At 49.9% G+C, this 18,739-nt stretch overlaps 1 protein-coding gene across 1 annotated transcript in view; it reads left to right on the top strand.

Moving 5' to 3' along the window:
* Positions 1-148: 148 nt before the first annotated feature.
* Positions 149-18,739, top strand: part of KIF3B (kinesin family member 3B) — a 136,016-nt gene continuing 117,425 nt past the window's right edge. The window contains exon 1 of the mRNA XM_078651779.1: positions 149-522. The gene's annotated coding sequence lies outside the window, so the exon portion shown is untranslated. The remainder of the gene's footprint in view (positions 523-18,739) is intronic.

The following is an 18,739-nucleotide window of genomic DNA, read 5'->3' on the forward strand; positions in this document are numbered from 1 at the left end:
GGCCAATGAAAACACTCCTGCAGTGTACCAACAAGCTCTAGGATTGGTTGATGGCTTTCAAGCCAATCCTAGATCGCTTTGTTTGTTCTCCATAGCAACGATTGGAGCAACGGTTGGTGATAGAAAGGTCCATGATTGGCCCAACAATTGGTCACCCAACAGCAGGTAAAATCACGGACAAATGGCGTCCGTTAAAGAAACCTTCACGGACAACGGGCAGACATCCGAAATTACGGGCTATCCGTGAAATATATGGACGGTTGGTCACCCTACCGGGGAAGTCGAATTCCCGGGCAGGTAAACGTTTGATGGTAGAAGGTGGTGAAGCGGTGATACACATAGCTACAAAGGCCGTGCGGCAAACAAGCACTTCAGCACCACCTGCAACAATCCTAACTATAGAATCGCGAGCCATGACCTTGGGCAACTCTATGGCTGTGAAAGTAATCAAAGCTGAACAGTAATTTGTTCAGGCGGCAACAGTAAAAGAATAGAGATTCCGACAGACAGTAAGAACTGTGTGTGAGTATTTATTAATGGTGTCTACATGTTTCCCTATGGCCAGTTCAGAGTGTTTTCGATATTGTGAGAAAAGAATGGGGTGGAAGTAAAAATGAGTAAAGGGCATGTGCGCTGTCTTCACTGCTTACCATTTAAAGTTTCATCATGTGGTTTACAGAGTATTTTGACTTATTTCGTGGACTTGGGGCAGATCAGATAGGAGTTATCCAAAACATTATGTGGACCTCTCCATCCAACCACTCTTATTAATTTGCAAGTGAGTTTCTAGACGTTACTAGAATTTCCTCTCTTTCTGGTATACCGCTGTTGACTGTGCAGTTTTATATTGTTCAGCAAACCTGCTAAATCGCAATTTCATGTTGATGTTTCTATTGTTATCAAATTATCAGTTCACACCCGGATGACAGTAAGCTACAATTGTCTTGGTGTGCATGGGCTGTCAATCACTAAAACATCAACGGAAATCCCAATCCTTATTCTGTAGCTCAAGAACATATTTTTGCCCTTCTTTGTTTTTTAATTTTTATTCCACGCAGATGTCGAAATCTGAGTTTAACAAGAAAAATCTTCAATTTGAATTGGATCTAAACAACAAAGTTATCGATATGTAGATTGATTTGGTGTTCACCTGGGGAGAACATCGCGGGCAGCGCTTTGCGTACTGTTTCCCCTTGGCTTGTGGCCTTTTGTCAGAGACCCCATAAGTTAGCTTATTTAACAGGGGCGGCTTCTCCGTTTGGGCGGAGGGGCGTCGCCCCACTGCTTTCTTGCGCTGCTAGAAAGCAGAATGGGATGCCTGGTTGGCTTTGGGCAAGATGGTATGCCTGGTTGGGGGAGGGCGGGTCGGGGAGTAAGTGACTCGCTGTGAGCCTTACCGGTGTGGTGGTGATGCGTAGATTCTCGGCTTGCGGGCCCGTTGGGGTGCGCAAGATGGCGACTTGTTGCGATCCGATTGCGATGCGAGAAGATGGCGCCCGCGATGCGGTGATGATGCGATGACGCCCTTGCAGCCTTGCGACGACTCTGTACTTTGGAGCCGCAACGGGCCCTGCGACGAGCTTCTCCGGTGATGCGATGGCGACTCTCACGATGGCGTCACGCTTCTCCGGTGATGTGACAGCAGCCAGCTACGATGAACACACTCTTCCAGGGAGATGCGGCGAAGGCTCGCTTCTCCGGCGATGCAACGATTTCAGCTGCGGCGGTGACACACTTCGTATCGATGCATCGCGCTTCCAGCGGCACGCAAGTGTCTGGAGTCAGAATTCCCAGCAAGGAAATTCAGGAGGGAGCTGGGGGTTAAGTTTTTTGTCCCTGAGACTTCAGCAGACGGCAAGCACAGTTCAAGCCCATGGAGAATATTCTGTAGATGAAAGTCCTTACAAAGTTCCTTCTCCTTTCCCTTGGCAATGAAGCAACCACAGCAGGCCAACCCAGCAAACAGCATACTAGTGGAGGGGCAGTCCAAACTCCTGCAGCTTCCTTGGTTCTTCTCCTTGGCAGAAAGGTTTCTTGTTCCAGAAGTGATCTAATTTCTTGGAATCAGGGTCCCAATATTTATACCCCAAAATCCTTTGTTCTTTGAAGGCAGATGGTCCTCTGCCTAGGCCAAACCAGTTCCTGAGCACTTTGTTTACATAACTCTCTTCTTCCTTTCACTGTGCAGGGCAGAGGCATCAGCTGCCCCAAAGGAGGTGGAGCCAGCACAGGGGAGGGAAGATACAGCCCTGGAGCACTCTGTTGACATGATTCCTCCTCTCCTTTCACAGTGCAGGGCAGAGACATCGGACAAACCTCAGGGGGTGGAGCCAGCATTGTAGAGGGAAGGCTCAGCCCTATTAGGTCCCAGGTGCAACTCCTCCCTCCCATCTAGATGCAGCTCTCTTTATTAACTACAGGGCTGCCCCAGCCTGTCTCCTGGGATCCCCCAGCCCTGTCACTCACAAACCCAGACAAGGAATACACAATCCAGCAGAGGCAGGCTCAAGTGGTTATGCAAGCAAATACCTGCTTTCTAAAAGTGGTATTTGCAAACACAGAATATTAAAATAAACTTTACTAAAAGATGTATTTTATTATTCTGAGTTCAGGCATACTGAATTCGAATTTCTACCATGTTCCCGGAGTCAGCTAGGATTATAAGAATGTAATAATCTAACTGCCCATTCTGGCCTATGAGAACAGGTAGCCTTCAATAGTGAAAAACGAAAGTGGCTGTAATTCACTATTAGAACATGCTACACACATCAGAGCATGTCCTACCTTATACTTACAATGCACCCGGCCCTTGGGCCTACCATAGGGGTGTCTAATATGAAGCAAAGGGAAGGTTTAAAGACTGGCAAGTGGGTGCACTTGGCCAAGATGACATGGCAGTGCTAGACTGCACACAGGCCTTGCAATGGCATTCCTGAGACACACTTTACAAGCTGCTTCTGTGGGTGGCACAACCAGTACTGCAAGCCCACCATCAGCATTTGATTTACAAGCCCTGGGCACACATGGTGCACTGTACTAGGGTTTGACAGATAAATTAAATAACCCAATCATGGAATAACCAATTAGTACATCAATTTAACATAGGGAGCACTTGCACTGTGGCTCCGATTAGCAGTGGCACGGTGCCCAAAGCATAAATCCAGCAAAAGCATATCAAAACAGAGGAGGCAATCCGTCAAAAATGGAAGGGAGACTCACGCCAATGAAGCCAGGTCTAACACTTACAATAGCAAAACAAGCATTTACAATGCAATGGTTTCGCCTTTGGAAAAGTTAGAGCTACTGGCATTGTAATTGACAAAATTTGTATTTATGTGTTGGTTTTGAAAACAGATAAATAAATGGCATTGTCATTTACATTGCCATTAGCTTAATCTCTCGCAAATGTGAGACCTATTGTACCCTACGGACGAGCTCAGCAGACAGCAATTACTACCACACACACACACACCCAGAGCCACACACACACACCCAGAGCCACACACACACACCCAGAGCCACACACACACACACACACAGAGCCACACACACACCCAGAGCCCCACACACACACCCACACACCCAGAGCCATATATATATATATATATATATATATATATATATATATATATATATATATATATATATATAGTAATTATCCAAATGTGGGCAATACAAGCACCTACGCTCAACAAGAGCTTTATCAAAGGGCTGGTTGGTGGTTGACCGTTTTGCATGAAGCACAAGAAATGTGCTTTATGGCTCACAGGCACTCATAAATGTCCTCTGAAGGGTAGACAGGCGCAAAGTTTCCTGGGAAGTAATGGAAGAGGAAAGGAAGAGAGGAAATGGCAGGATGAAGATTGAAGCGAGGGAAGGAAGAAAGGGTCATGGAAGAATAAAAAGAGGAGACGTGAATAGAGAAAGAATGAGGGTGAACACAGTGGTATAAACTTGGAACACAGCTAAGTATGGTGGCCAGATTTTGAGAAGCAAAAACTGGGACGCAAATACCAATACCATATTCCATTTTCAGAACAACAGCTGCACTGTGTCCAAGGTAAAATCGCATGTATTGTCCTTACTCTGCCATAAATATTTACTTGTGTGAATGTTCAATAAACACATGAGAAGGTGCAGCGTCGACAGAGTGTGAGGTGAGGTGGGGGAGGGGTGGGCTGCAGTATAGTGGGCAAAGGAGAGAGCGGGTGGGGGAGAGGCACTGGGCGGCAGGCGGGGGGGAGGGGGCGAGAGTGCGGGGTATAGTGGGCAATTCAAGACAATAACACAGCAATGTGAAAAGTGGGGTGGCACAGCGAGCACTGAAGCAGGGCTGCGGCTGAAGTGAAATAAAAATGGCTTGTCACTACATGCAACATGAATATCGATGGCAGGAAGGGGCTTCAAAAGATGGGAGGGGGGGCGCGGGTATCCTTGGATTGCTTTCCCAGGAGGGTGGGGGCAGACGAGGTGCAGGGGGGAGATAGGCGGGCAGCTGCAGGGGGTTAAGCGCTGTCGGGTCATCGAGGAGCTGCACATGGTGCTTCAACGCTGGCTTCGGCCTTATGCTAGGGGGGGGCCTCGCAAGTGAGCGTGACAAAAGTTTCCTAAAGAGTGACCGAAGGAGGCGGGCACCAATTTGGTCAGAGGGGTGGGATCTGGGGGAGGCAGGGAGCTGCGGCAGGTAGCGGGAGAAGGAGGTTACGGGATGGCTGGTATTGCAAATAGAATAGGAAGTCCTCTTACGGTGTGCCAAGACAATGAACATTTTCGCTCCACAGAGGCTAACACCATTGTTTTCTAAATACGCTATGTGTGGCTCCATATTCAAATTGACCTTTGTTATACAGGGCCAGCAATTTAATTTTGGTCTAGGACAAAAAATACATACACTATGCATTGGTAGGCGGTCGACGGTCTGGTGGATGGGGACGGGTTGTGGTCTTGGGGGTGTACGGGGCATCATTGGCGGCGTAAAATAAATACTGCGGGGAAAGAGAGGCTCAGGAGATGGCTGGTAATGCAGGAGTTTTGGGGCTGTTGGGTGAGAGCATTTGGAGTCCGAAGCACGGGAAAGGCGGGCGGTGGTCGCGTGTAAGCATCTGTTCCCAAAATGACCAGATGCACACTCATTCCATTGCCGCTGGAGTCCTGGCCCCATACATTTAACAAGGAAAGGCACGGACAGCGGGAGGGGGGGGGGGCGGGAAAGGCACGGACAGCGGGAGGGGGGCAGGGAAGGCACGGACAGCGGGAGGGGGGGCGGGAAAGGCACGGACAGCGGGAGGGGGGCGGGAACGGCAAGAAAGGCACTCACCTGGACTTCTTCCGGTGCATACCGTGCAAAGCACAACATTCACAACACGGGGCAGCAACTACACACACAAAGTCGAGAAACAAACAATTAAAAATATAAACAAAATGCATCTTACCTGAACGCAAATAAAAACAACACCAATCCGGCTGAAGGCACTCCTGAAAAGACGAAAACAACACGGAAAGAAAAAAAAAAAACACGCCCACCGCCGCACTGACGTGTCAAAAAGGGCTGGATGAGAAAAATTCTCAGGAACGCCCACGAGTCGCCTCGCAGAATGACAGACGCCTCTGTTTCCCAATGGCTAGCGTCCATTTATGGAGCTGGCCAATGGGAAACAGAGGCGGGATGAACATCCATACTGGTAAACAAAAGTTTTCGCCTGCGCGAACCGCTGCTTGCGCAGCTTTTTGCCAGGTGAAACCTAAAAAAAGTGCTGAAACGCGCTAGATCCTGCCCATATTACAACAAGCAGCACCAGAGACTAAAAAGAGAAATGAAAGGCGTGTCAGCTATTGTTGAAGGCAAATGCGATAATACGAAAAAAAAGTGCTTAGCAGCTAATTAAGAGACACTGTCTCCCGCCGCAAGTAAAAGATCCAATCCCGGTGGGCGGGGTCAAATGCAGACAGGTTGGCAACCAGGAGGGACTAAAAAAGCTCAGGTTCAATTATCACACCACGTTCTACATAATCTGTGACGCAAAATGAAGTGCACCAATCAAAAATGCAGGCGAAGTAGAGACACGACTTTTGGAACTGTATTGATTCCAAGAAGCCCTCGCATGATGAGGGCAGCGCATGCGCGCTGCTAACGTCAGGCGAGACCTAAAAATGAATAAAAGCGCTGAGATGCCTGTAGAGCCCTTGGTAAACTGGCACTGTCCGGGGAATCCGGGACATTTGGTTACACTAATCATTAGAGAAAAGAGATGAGGTAGATGGGGATAAAGGTGAACTTAAGTCTAGAACGTTTGAGTGTGTGTGCTTGTGAATCTGCAGTATTACGAACTCTGGTCCTTTGTTGAGATTTACCTAAATCTGCAGCTTGTCAGCAACAGTGTAAGTCTCCGGCCATGAAGTGCAACATAGACCTTGGTGGTGTGCAAGTATCACAAAACGTAAAGTTCTTTCTGGATATTGAAGGAAGTGAAGATGCACAAAGGGAACTGAATCAACAACCAATTTGTAGTGTTGAGTTTGATGTGTAGTAACAGGGGCCGTAGTTTGTGGGGTCTGTGCAAATTCCTGGTATTTAATATATCCCCCCCACTGCTTAGGGCAACTTGAATTTTTTCAGAAATGGCCATTTATGAAGCCTTCTAAGTTGTCTCCTACTTTTTGTATTTTCTTAGCTAGAATTAATTAGAATTAAAAAGATGTTCTTCTCTTTACAATTACATGAACTTATAATGTGCAGCTTGTAAATGAGTTAGGTTAATATTTATTTTATTTTATTTATTTTTTGAGAGCCTTTAGGTGGTAACCTGAAAGGAGATAGGCTCCTGAACTATATATCTGCAATGTGGTTTTAGTTAATATGAGCAATCCTCACAAGCTGAGGCTAGATGTACTGATTGAGACCTTTCTCAAATGTAAGATGTATGGTGTCGAAGAAATAAATGTTATTGCACCCATCTAATTGGATGATGATCATAGAGAAGAGGACTCTTAGTATGAGTCTCCAGAAAGTTTATCCTGCATGTATTTTGGGAAATAAAAGCAATATGAATACAAAGATGCTCTTACATTTTGGCCACCCAACACTAAGGTGTACGTTGTAGATTGGAAAGTGATATGCAGGAATTGTGATCCCTGTCCTCAAGAAGTGGTTGGTTGATTGGTGGGTGAGTGTGTTTGGATGTGAGTTGCATCTGATATTTTGTTCTTTGTGGCGACTTGTCATGCAGTTTGAAAAGGGTGTTGTGTGAGGCTTGGTGAGCTTTAGAAATTCTTTTGTTTTATTTGTTATATAGTTTTTTATTATTTGCATCTTGCAACTTCTAAGAGAGTTATTTATGTTGTCTGGGTGTGGGGTTTGAGGCCTTGTTGTTTGTTAGGGTGAGAGGAGTGGTGGGTCAGAATTTTTGATTGGGTTGAGTGTATGGATTTTTGTGTTTGAGGCTGTATGGAGGGATGTGCCTGTGTTGATCGAGGTGGAGGCAGAGGTGAGCGTAAATTAACAATTAGAGTATTCATGAAGTGATGTGTTATGACTGGTTTAGGTGTCCGTTTAGCGGATTAATTTATTTGTTAAAGACCTAGTTTAAACACAAGGAAGACAAAAAAATTATGATAAAGAATGGGAAAAAACAATAGCAAGGTAAAATATTGGCCTACCATCCCTAGCACTGAATTACCCTTTTATTAGGCTGATGTGCACTTTTGGTCAGCCAAAATGCTGTCACTCACTACACAAGAAAGCCAATGACTGAAGTAGGGATGCCCTCATGTTGTGTGCTGTGGTGGGCGGAAGCAGACCTTGAATGACAGTTGAACAAAGCCCCTCTATGTTTATTTGTTGACTTGGCTCGGCAACCAGAGAGCAGAATTGTGTCTCTGTCGGCAGCAGCCATAGTTTGCTGTCCGGGTCTAGAAGACTGGTACCGGGAGCACTGAGGGCCTCCCAGAAGAGCTTTACAGTGCATGGAATCATACCTCCCACACCATTTGATACCAAACACAACCGGGTTAGTTCAAGCCAGTTTAGAGATGGTCTTTGTGTAATGAAGCATGGCCACTCTATGTATCGTAATAGCTGATGTACTTGCAACCCGCGAGAATAGACTAGGAAAGTTGTAGGGTTGCCCTGCTCATGCAGGGGCACCCTCTCACTTAGAACCGAGCACCCTGCCTTCAGGATTGAAAGGCCTGCCTTAGGCGTGACTTATAGATTTTAACTGCATTGACCTCCGATATAAGGAATTTAAATCTGTTGTAAGTGGTGGTAGCACCAGCTTACACAGGCTGCAATGGCAGGCCTGTAGTCACAGTTTGAGTGGTCTCTCATGGGTGGCTTAATACATGCTGCAGCCCATGGGAGGCCCCTGGTGTACCTATGCCCTGGGTACCTCAGTACCATATACTAGGGACTTATAAGGGTACACCAGTAGCCAATCTGGGATGTACTCACCGTAACCAATTTAAGGGAGAAAGCACAGAGACGGGGGTCCTGATTAGCAGGATTCCCAGTCAGGCTAGTCAGAAACAGCAGAACACTAGGCAAAGTGGGGGGTAACCATAAAAAGCAGATCCTACTTTTCTACAACTGGGATTAAGTAATTCAGATTCTTCCATGAGAGGTGGCACTGTTTTTCGTGTTTTTGTTTGTGGTCAGGTCCTTTAGCATGGTTAGCTCCTGTTTGTTGCATCCAGCAAACCCAGCAGAGCTGCCATCTGTGGTAGCATTGTGAGGTCCACAGCGGAGTTTGGTGCATCACTTTCTTAGCCTACCCCAGGGAGTCCTACACCACCCTAAACACTCTTATGTGGATGGCGACATGCCAGGTAGAAGCCGTCCCACATAAAAACAGGATATATGGAAGCATCATGTGCCCTCATATACCCTGTGTTAGACCTGTCTGGATTTTTTGCGTAGTCCCTCCTCATTATTATTTATTTTGTCCCCTTTTTGCCCCTCATCCCCTTAATATTTTTGTGTCTACCACTTTTTACAGGTATTAGTCAAGGGGATAGGTGTTCTTTTTCCCCTCATAATCTTTTACCTCAGGCCCAGAGGCCTGTTCTGTCAGGGAAAGTTGGAACCACAAAATGGTGGCTACCAACTGCCCTAACTGCCAAGTCCAGAACTTACCCATAGACCAGCATAGGGCATTCCAGAACCTTCTGGTCCATTCTGGACCACTGAGGGGCAGCCTATAAAAGGCGGAATGCGGGGCAGCCATTTTGTCTACCTGTGAGAGTCAGCTGGAGGACAGGCTGTAGCTAAGGGTGGGAAGAGGCTAGACATAGGGTTGACCTCCTGGACTGGGAAGCTGCCTTATTGATCCACCCCACCACTCCCCTTTTGGTTACTTGTCCTGGCCCCGCTGTTGAGGGTTACCGGAGACCCTGGGCGCCTAGCTTGCCCTTGTTTAAAATTAGACAGGGGAAGCCTTCAGGAGAAGGAGACCGCAGTGCTGCGGTGCGCAGTCCTCTGCCCAGCAGCAGCAGAGAGAGGCTCTTCTTGAGCAGTGTTTAGTAGAGGTAGGGGTAGATCCTGTGACCCCCCCCCCCTCCAGTAGCAGTGGCCAACTGTATCCTGCCACTGGCTGCCGTGACTCTTCTTGCTGGCAGAGCCTTTCCCCCCCCCCCCCCCCCCCCCCCTCCTCCTAAGTTCTTCACTTACTGGCTGGGGCAGAGACTTGTTGTGAGGAGGAGCCCTCCTTTGAAGGGGCGGAAGCAGGGTGAGGCTGAGCGAGGTGACCCCCAAGCCAGCGCTGGTGAAGTGGCGCCGGATCATTGCCAAAGTCACTGGAACTTTGAGGACACATAGCGAGGCCGTCGCTGGAGCCGTCCTGTAGTGATTTCCCTGGCCCTAGTGTGTGAGGAGAGCGAGGGGAGGCGCTGTCACAAGTGCGCGATCTCTGGGCTGGAGTCACTGCTCCGTTGCGCATGCCCTGTGAGACCGCCGGGTTCTGGGAGGCGGCGCCGGCTGGAGCTGAGGAGAAGAGCGGTAGCGCGATCTCTGTCCGTGAGACACTCGCTGCCCGCGCATGCTCAGTAGAGCCCCGGGCTGTGTGAGGCGGAGCTGCTGAACCGGTGTCTTTGCCGCCCAGCGCTGAGAGGAGGCGCCGGCGGCTTCCACCAATTGCGGAGTGATCGGCTCATCCCTCCTGCCCAAGCGCCACACTGAAGAGCTGGCCCGGGCAGGGAGGGAGAGAATCGAGGCCCGGTAGGAGTCTGGGCCTTGTGGTGTCTGCCCTTGTGCAAGGGCAATAATAAGGAGTCGTCCTGAGCTGGGGGAAGCATTGAGGCGACTACTGAGGCGTGAGAGCCTCTTCAGCCTCGGTTCCTCGAGCCCCCCCCCCCCCGCTGTCGCTATTCCCTCTGCTCCTGACACAGGAAACGACTCATCAACTTTGTGGTTACAAGTAAGGAGGTAGTTACATGGGGGAAGAGCCTTCTACATGAGAAACTGGTGTTCTTGCTAGATACCGTACCAGAGAGTACACTGAGACTCTGTCCCCAGGAGTACAGGGTCCATAAGGAAGCCCAGGCAGGGCTCAATTAACTGCTGATTTAAGTGTTTCTTAACCAATTGCTTTTAAATAGCTTTAGTAGAAAAACTGTACTGTTATCCATGTAAAGGAAAGTGTTGCTCTGACCTGATTTAAGTGCTGTTCTTGCCAAGCTTTAAAGTAATGCTGTGTTTAGTGATGATACAATGTAAGCAGAGTACAGTAAATGCTTAACTGAGTTAAAGAAAGTGTAAGAGTGACCTGCCAGTTTTGGTTAAGTGAACTGTCTATATTATAAATGCTAGTTGTTAATATGATTTAGAACTTAAAAGTATTCTTGCTAAATTCCAAAGAAACTGAAATCTAAATTTATTAGTGAATTCTGAAGGTAAAAGTACAAAGACATTATTTTTATAAAACAGCTCATATTTTTCTAACAAGTTGGTGTAGTGTTGTTTTTGTGTGCTATTGCGTGGATTTACTCTTGGGTGGTCTGCAACCTTCATACTGTGCCTCTAGAAATTGCATGTCTTACCCCTAGGCCAGGCTACCCTAGGTGACCTGGCATCTCAGGTTCTAACATTTGGCGCCTAGCGGTGGGATACTGACTTGGTTGCAGCTACTCATTAGTAATTCAACGCAATACACTGACCTACACCAGGAGTTTTCTCCTTGCGGCCCTCCTAATTTGAATTTTGTTTTTTCTAAATTTATTTCTGGTGGTGGGTGGAGGTTAACCTCAGGTCACTTCTTGGTTTTCTCCTGTGAGTTGATTTTATTCCATAGTGAAAGATGGAATTGAATTTTAAAGAGCTAGAAGCCAATACTGTGGCCCAACTCAGAGATTGGTGTCAGCATCAAGGGGTATTTTTTAATAAAGGTGCCAAGAAAGGCGAGTTGCTGACAAGCATAAGGGCATGGGTGGAAGCTCATATAAGGGAGGAATCAGAAACTGAAGAGGGTGACGGGGACACTGTCCTTGAGGCTGCATTGTTGAACCAAGCTGGAAGGGGGAATCTGCTGACAGGTCCCAGGATACCTTCGAGGGCGGGCAGCAGCGTCTCAGACAGGGGTTTAACTGACGCCGAGCTAGAAGATAGGAGGGAGGAGAGGAGAACAAGGTTGGAATTAGCAAGGATGGATATGGAAAGGAGGTTAGCTCATGAGCGAACCATCAAAGAGATGGACCTACAAGCCTTATTAAGAGGTCTCCCAATCCTGATAATGGTGGCAGCGAAAATAAAGTGAACACCAGGGAACGCAGACCCTATTTACCCAAAGATGTCATCGCTAGTTACACCCCAGGAGATGACATTGCCAAATGGCTGGCCGCCTACGAAGTTTCTTTAAGGGCTCACGGGATCTTAGAAACTCACTGGGGAGGTGGGCTGTATAAATACATGCCACCTGCTGGCAGAGACACCTTGTTGGCTCTGGAGCAGGATGAGCAAACCCACTACCCTACCATGAAGGTGGCACTGGTGAAGAAGTTTGGACTTACCCCTGAAAGGTACAGACAGAAATTCAGGGGAAGTCACAAACTGAGTACCCAGAATTGGGTAGACTTTTTAGACTACGCCAAGATAGCTTTTGAGGGTTGGGTCAAGGGCAGCGAGGTGAAAGATTATGAGGGGCTGTACAATCTATTTTTGAAAGAACACCTCCTCGAGAAATGTTTTCCCGAGTTGCGCCAACACCTGGTGGACAGCAAGCTGACCGTTCCCCGGAAGCTTGCAGAGGAGGCGGACACTTGGGCAAGTACCCGGTGTCCTCAAAGGGGACTGGAGGGGATTCTCAAAAAGCCGGACAGGGCGCCCCCCAGAAGAAGGAGGGAGGAGATAAAAAGAAGGAGTTCTCCAAAGGTCCCCAAAATAATTTCCAAGGTAAGGGAGCAGGTTTCACCCCTAGGGCAAACCCGCCCAGAAACCCTAATCCTGGCCAAAGCCAGCAGCCAAGGGTTCTCCACTGTTTTGAATGTGGTGGTGTTGGACATTATAAGGGAGATGTCAGATGCCCAAAGAGACCACCCCCTCCCACCGGAGGAAAGTCACCGGGAGTAGCTAGTGTAGCGCTCGGGGAGGAGTTGCCCTTAGATAAGGGGGGTGAGTGGGCGGGTGTCACCTTAGTGTCCCTGGGAGAGCGGGAGATGGTACCAAAGATCCAGGTGCCCCCAAATACTACAAAGTATGGGCAATGGGTTACCATCAATGGCCAAAGAGGGGAGGCTTTGAGAGATACAGGAGCCAGTATGACTATGGTGAGAAGTCAACTGGTGTCTCCAGAGCAGGTTGTTCCTAATGTACTCCACCCCGCCGCGATGGCTGACGGCAGAATGGGCCACTATCCAGTGGCTGAGGTTCCCTTTGAGTGGGAAGGGGTTGCAGGTTCACTTCGAGTTGCCGTAAGCCCTGCCGTGCCAGTTGATTGTCTGTTGGGGAATGACATGGAGCACAACACTTGGAGAGAGGTGGAATACCGGACGCATTCTGCGATGCTGGGTACACCTGACTGGGCCTGTGTAAGCACACGGTCTTCGACTGCCCGGAGAGGGAGTTCGCCTGGGTTTGAGCCTGGAACAATGGCCCAACCCGCTGCCAAAAAGGGACAGACTCGGAGACAGGGACAGCCTGCTTCGGCTTCCACGCCCCATGTGACAGATCGGCCACCTGCAGTGGTAGGCCAGGAGTCCATGGAGGGGGGAGTAGACTCTCTGGAGGATTTACCCATCCCTGCTGAATGGCATGTGGAGGGAGGTCCTACCAGAGAGGAATTCTGTAAGGGGCAGAGGGAGTGCCCTACCCTTGAGGGACTGAGGCGTCAGGCTGAAGCCCAGGCAGCAGGTGATGCTACGGGACACCACCATATTTACTGGGAGGATGGCCTCCTCTACAGTGAACCTAAGGTACCTCTACCTGGCTCATCAAGGGCCTTGGTGGTCCCGCAGCAATACCGAGCCTTTCTGCTGGAATTGGCTCATGCGATACCACTGGCAGGACACTTAGGCCAGGACAAGACCTTTGCACGGCTTGTCCTCCACTTCTACTGGCCTCAGATGAAAGTGGCGTCCAACACATACTGTAGGACATGTGTATCCTGCCAGGCTAGTGGGAAAACAGGGGTGAAGCTAAAGGCTCCCCTGGAACCACTTCCTGTCGTTAGCACCCCCTTTGAAAGGGTGGGCATCGACATTGTAGGGCCCTTGGATCCACCAACAACAGCTGGTCACAGGTTTATCCTGGTTTTGGTGGATCATGCCACACGGTACCCAGAGGCCATCCCTCTGAGGACTGTTACTGCACCTGTGGTGGCTAGGGCCCTGATGGGAATCTTTACCCGTGTAGGATTTCCCAAGGAGGTTGTGTCCGACAGGGGGACCAACTTCCTGTCAGCTTACATGCGGACAATGTGGAAGGAGTGTGGAGTGACCTACCGGTTCACCACTCCTTATCACCCCCAGTCCAATGGACTGGTTGAGAGGTTTAATAAGACCCTGAAGGGCATGATAAGAAGTCTGCCGGAGAGCTTACGGAGGAAGTGGGACGTTCTCCTACCTTGCTTGCTGTTCTCTTACAGAGAGGTGCCGCAGAAGGGAGTGGGCTTCAGCCCTTTTGAATTGTTGTATGGGCACCCTGTGCGTGGGCCTCTCAGCCTGGTGAAGGATGGATGGGAGAAGTCTCCCAGAAAACCTCCCCAGGATGTGGTGAGCTACATGCTGGCCTTCAGAAGCCAGATGGCCAAGTTGTGGAAGCAGGCTTCTGACAACTTGGAGGCCAGTCAGGCAGTCATGAAGGAATGGTACGACCAAAATGCTCACCCGGTGGAGTTGGAGCCTGGCCAGAAAGTATGGGTGATGGAACCTGGAGAGCTAAGTGCCCTTCAAGATCGTTGGACAGGCCCATTTGAGGTGTTGGAGAAGAAGGGTAAGGCCACTTACTTGGTGGATCTAAAGACCCCGCGGCAGCCCCTAAGGGTGCTGCATGCCAATCGCCTCAAACCCCACCATGAGAGGCCAGAGGTCATCCTGATGTTGGTGACTGATGGTGCTGAGGAAGCAGAAAGCGAGCCTCTCCCAGATCTCTTTTCATGCCAAGAGAAGGATGGGTCGGTGGAGGGAGTGATTCTCTCCCCATCCCTAACTCCTGAACAACGAGAGGGTTGCCGCCAGGTATTGGGGCAGTACTCTTCGCTGTTCTCCCTTGTCCCGGGAAGAACCCACCTGTGTACCCATGATGTGGACACAGGAGATAGCCCCCCAGTGAAGTCCAAGACCTATAGGCTGTCGGACAAGGTGAAGGCTAGCATCCATGGCGAAGTTGCCAAGATGTTGGAGCTAGGAGTGATAGAACCTTCCAGCAGCCCTTGGTCCAGTCCGGTGGTGCTAGTCCCAAAAGCCGCCCCACCGGGCACCACACCAGAACTGAGGTTCTGTGTGGATTACCGAGGACTGAACTCAGTTACAAAGACTGATGCTCATCCAATCCCTAGGGCGGATGAGTTAATTGACCGGCTAGGAGCTGCCCAATACCTAAGTACCTTTGACCTCACTTCAGGGTACTGGCAGATCTCCTTGACAGATGGAGCAAAGGAAAGGTCAGCCTTCTCCACGCCTGAGGGACACTTCCAGTTCTGTGTGATGCCCTTTGGGCTCAAGAACGCCCCTGCCACATTTCAGCGACTGGTGAACCAGGTCCTCTCTGGAATGGAGAGTTTCTCTGCTGCTTACCTGGATGACATTGCTGTCTTCAGTAGCAGTTGGGAGGACCATTTGCAACATTTGCAAGCAGTTCTCCAGGCCCTGAAACAAGCTGGATTGACCATCAAGGCCAGCAAATGCCAGATTGGGCAGGGGTCGGTTGTGTACCTTGGACACTTGGTGGGTAGGGGGTCAGTGCAGCCCCTACAGGCGAAGATTGAGGCAATCATGGCCTGGGAACCCCCCCAAGACACAGACTGAGGTCCGAGCTTTCCTGGGCCTCACAGGTTACTACCGTCGCTTTGTGAAGGGGTATGGCACTATTGTAGCGCCCCTCACAGAGCTCACCTCCAAGAAACAACCTCGACGGGTAGTTTGGACAAAGGCTTGTCAGCAAGCCTTTGAAAAGTTGAAGCAGGCAATGTGTGAAGCACCGGTCCTGAAGGCTCCCAATTTCTCCAAGGAGTTCATTGTCCAAACAGATGCATCCGAACATGGCATTGGGGCAGTGTTATCGCAACTAAATGAAGAGGGCCTGGATCAGCCTGTAGTCTTCTTATCCAGGAGACTGCTTCCCCGGGAACAGAAGTGGAGTGCAATTGAGAGGGAAGCTTTTGCGGTGGTGTGGGCTCTGAAGAAGCTGCGGCCATACCTCTTTGGCTCGCACTTCCTGGTTCAGACTGACCACCGCCCCCTTCGTTGGCTGATGCAAATGAAGGGGGAAAATCCCAAGCTGTTGAGGTGGTCCATCTCCCTACAGGGAATGGACTTCCGGGTGGAACATCGGCCTGGAGTGGACCACGCCAATGCAGACGGTCTCTCCAGGTAGTTCCGCCTTAGTGAAGAGGACTCCCAAGGGGTTGGGTAGTTCTCCCCACTTTCAGCTGGGGGGGACGCGTGTTAGACCTGTCTGGATTTTTTGCGTAGTCCCTCCATATTATTATTTATTTTTTCCCCTTTTTGCCCCTCTTCCCCTTAATATTTTTGTGTCTACCACTTTTTAGGTCTCGCCTGTCGATGCGCATGCGCATCGAGCTTGCGAGCCTATTGCGGCTTAAACAACCTTTAACTAAGAAGCAAGGAATCGTGGCGATTCCTTGCAGTGCCCGTGACTTTTAAGCTCAATGCGCATGTGCATTGAGCTTAAAAGCGCGTGCACAGCCGCAATCGCCGTCTGTTCCCTCAGCCGCATTCCTCCGACACCTTTTGAAGTGAAGCTTAGCTTCACTTCAAAGGCCCGGCTTCTTAACACCCACATGCCGCTCTCCCCGCTCCGCCCCCTCCCCTGCCCGCCGTGTGCATTTCTCCTCCACCCCCTCCCCACAGCAATGCCCTCCGTCTTGTTGTGTTTAAAGGCCTATATGATTAAGGCACACTGGCTTGTTTTTTTTTTTATCCCATTTTCATGTTCTAAAACGTTGCTTGTTTTACAAAGGGGGCTCACACCTTGCACAAAGAGCACATCCAGCACTTTTAATAAAGGACTCAGTCGGCACTTTTGTGCAAATTGTAGCATGCAAAGTCCGTGCGAGGGCTCACCTCTACACAACGTGTCCACCCAGCACCCTGCACAAAGCTCGCACCCATGGCGGTGCACGAAGGCCACAGCCACACTTTACGAGTGAAGCATGCTTGTAGTTTGCTGAAGGAGGCCTCCTGCACACTTTGTAGTGCGGAGTCTGGCACTTTCACCACACCCGCTGACTAGCATTTGCCCAAGCCCTGAGCTGCATCCCACTTGTGCCAGCTCCCCCGCCCTACCCCCTTGAAGGCTACCCCCCTCGCCAACAACCCCAAGGCCTCCCCGCCTTTCTTACCACAATTACCACCTCCTCAGACTACCACCCCCCCCCCCCCCGCCCAATGTGTCCGTAGCCCCCGTAGTAATCGCGGCTCCCACGTCTTCCGTGCCCGACCCCCCTGCCCCCAGGACAGCTTCCCTAACTGCGGCTTCAACGTCACTCACAACAACCCTGCCTAAAATGCAAACTATTACACAATAACTATCCGAGACCTCAGCAGCTATGTCCATATCTAAAACTGTATTCCACCCGTGTTTTACATATGTTTGGAAGCTTCAGTACTCAGATTATTGTAGGCTGCTAATGAAAGCACACGCTCTCCCCCCATAGACCCGGTCACCCCTGTCCGCCTCTCGAGCCCGGCATGCCACCTATCGCAACTCTTCTTTCACCCCTGTACCAAACCCAGAATCAACACCTCAGGAGCATCATATTTGCCCCCGCGTCCTGGGCAGGTGACGTCACTCTGAGCCCTCCCCCACCTTCCATCGCCCACTGTACCCGGACCACCTACCAAGGACTCCAGCAGTTCCCAGAGTCCTGTATGAGGATCGGATCCGACTCCCCCCATATTCCGGACCCCAGTTTACAACTCCTCCTTATGGACGCCACACCCACCAGTGCCAGGCACCGCAACCCAAAGCCTCCCCTTAAAAACTGTAAATCGACTCAGGCCTGTTGCCGAAATGCGCCCCTTGAGCCCCACAGCACCCCCCCCCCTTATCTGCAGCCCCCTACGTGCTAGAAAATAGGAAAAACAACAGACCGATCACAGCACACTTCATATATCTGTTATATTCTATTTAGCACTGCTGTGTCATTGACTAGTTCCTCTTGCCTCTGTTCGAGTTTGCTTTGGCTTGTACGGAGTGTCATGCGGCTTCCCCCGTCCGCCGCCCCCGAGCCTTCACTCCACGGCCCCTCATTGGCAGACGAATCTGTTGTCTCCTGTCTCTACATTAGAGCATTACTGTGTGTACTCAGACAGGGTTAAAGCTACTGGTGTAAAACTGGCTTTCACAGCGAGCTACCAGTTTGTATGTGATACAGTATCGCTTTGTGTACCACGTGTGCCTTTTCCCCATAATGCCTATCTGATTTGTTATGATATACTTTTTGTTGCATTTAACAAGGAGGGGTAGAATCATGGTTGCGCGCTAGCTCCGCCCTGACCTAACACTAACTAGGTATGTGAGCTCCTCATCGACTGAAAGCACTCCCTCCCGCCACCTAATGCTTTCACTTGCCAAGGGGAGTGTGTCCGTCAGCTGGGTCAGACACAACATTCTGAAGTTTTATCAAAAGAAAAATGATTTGCAGTTCACGTCTGGAAACATCTTCCTGCTACCACCTGCTACCACCTTTTGAAGCGCCCATTGTGTCCCATAAGTGCTATAAAAGTACACACTAAATCCTGATTCACGTTACGGAACGCTGGTGTTAAATGCTTGTTTTAACAGCAGTCTGCGCCACTCCAAGGGCTCAGACATGCTGCAATGCTGAGCTCATTACATTCCCACCCCGTCCTTGCATAAATGTGGTAGCCGTCCGCTTCTGTTTGGTTCGGCATACCAGCGCGGCCCTTCCCCCAATGGCTTACCACATTCACCGCCTCCTCGCCCCCCTAATCACCTAACATAGACTCGGAGCGATCCCCCTCGTTGCATGAGAAATTGATTTAGATACGATGCTCACACCTTCCTTGGCCTCTCTACTGAGACTCCGTATAAGGTTGACAATTCCCTGCA

This window comes from Lissotriton helveticus, chromosome 7 (assembly GCF_964261635.1).
Source record: "Lissotriton helveticus chromosome 7, aLisHel1.1, whole genome shotgun sequence".
NCBI lineage: Eukaryota > Metazoa > Chordata > Amphibia > Caudata > Salamandridae > Lissotriton > Lissotriton helveticus.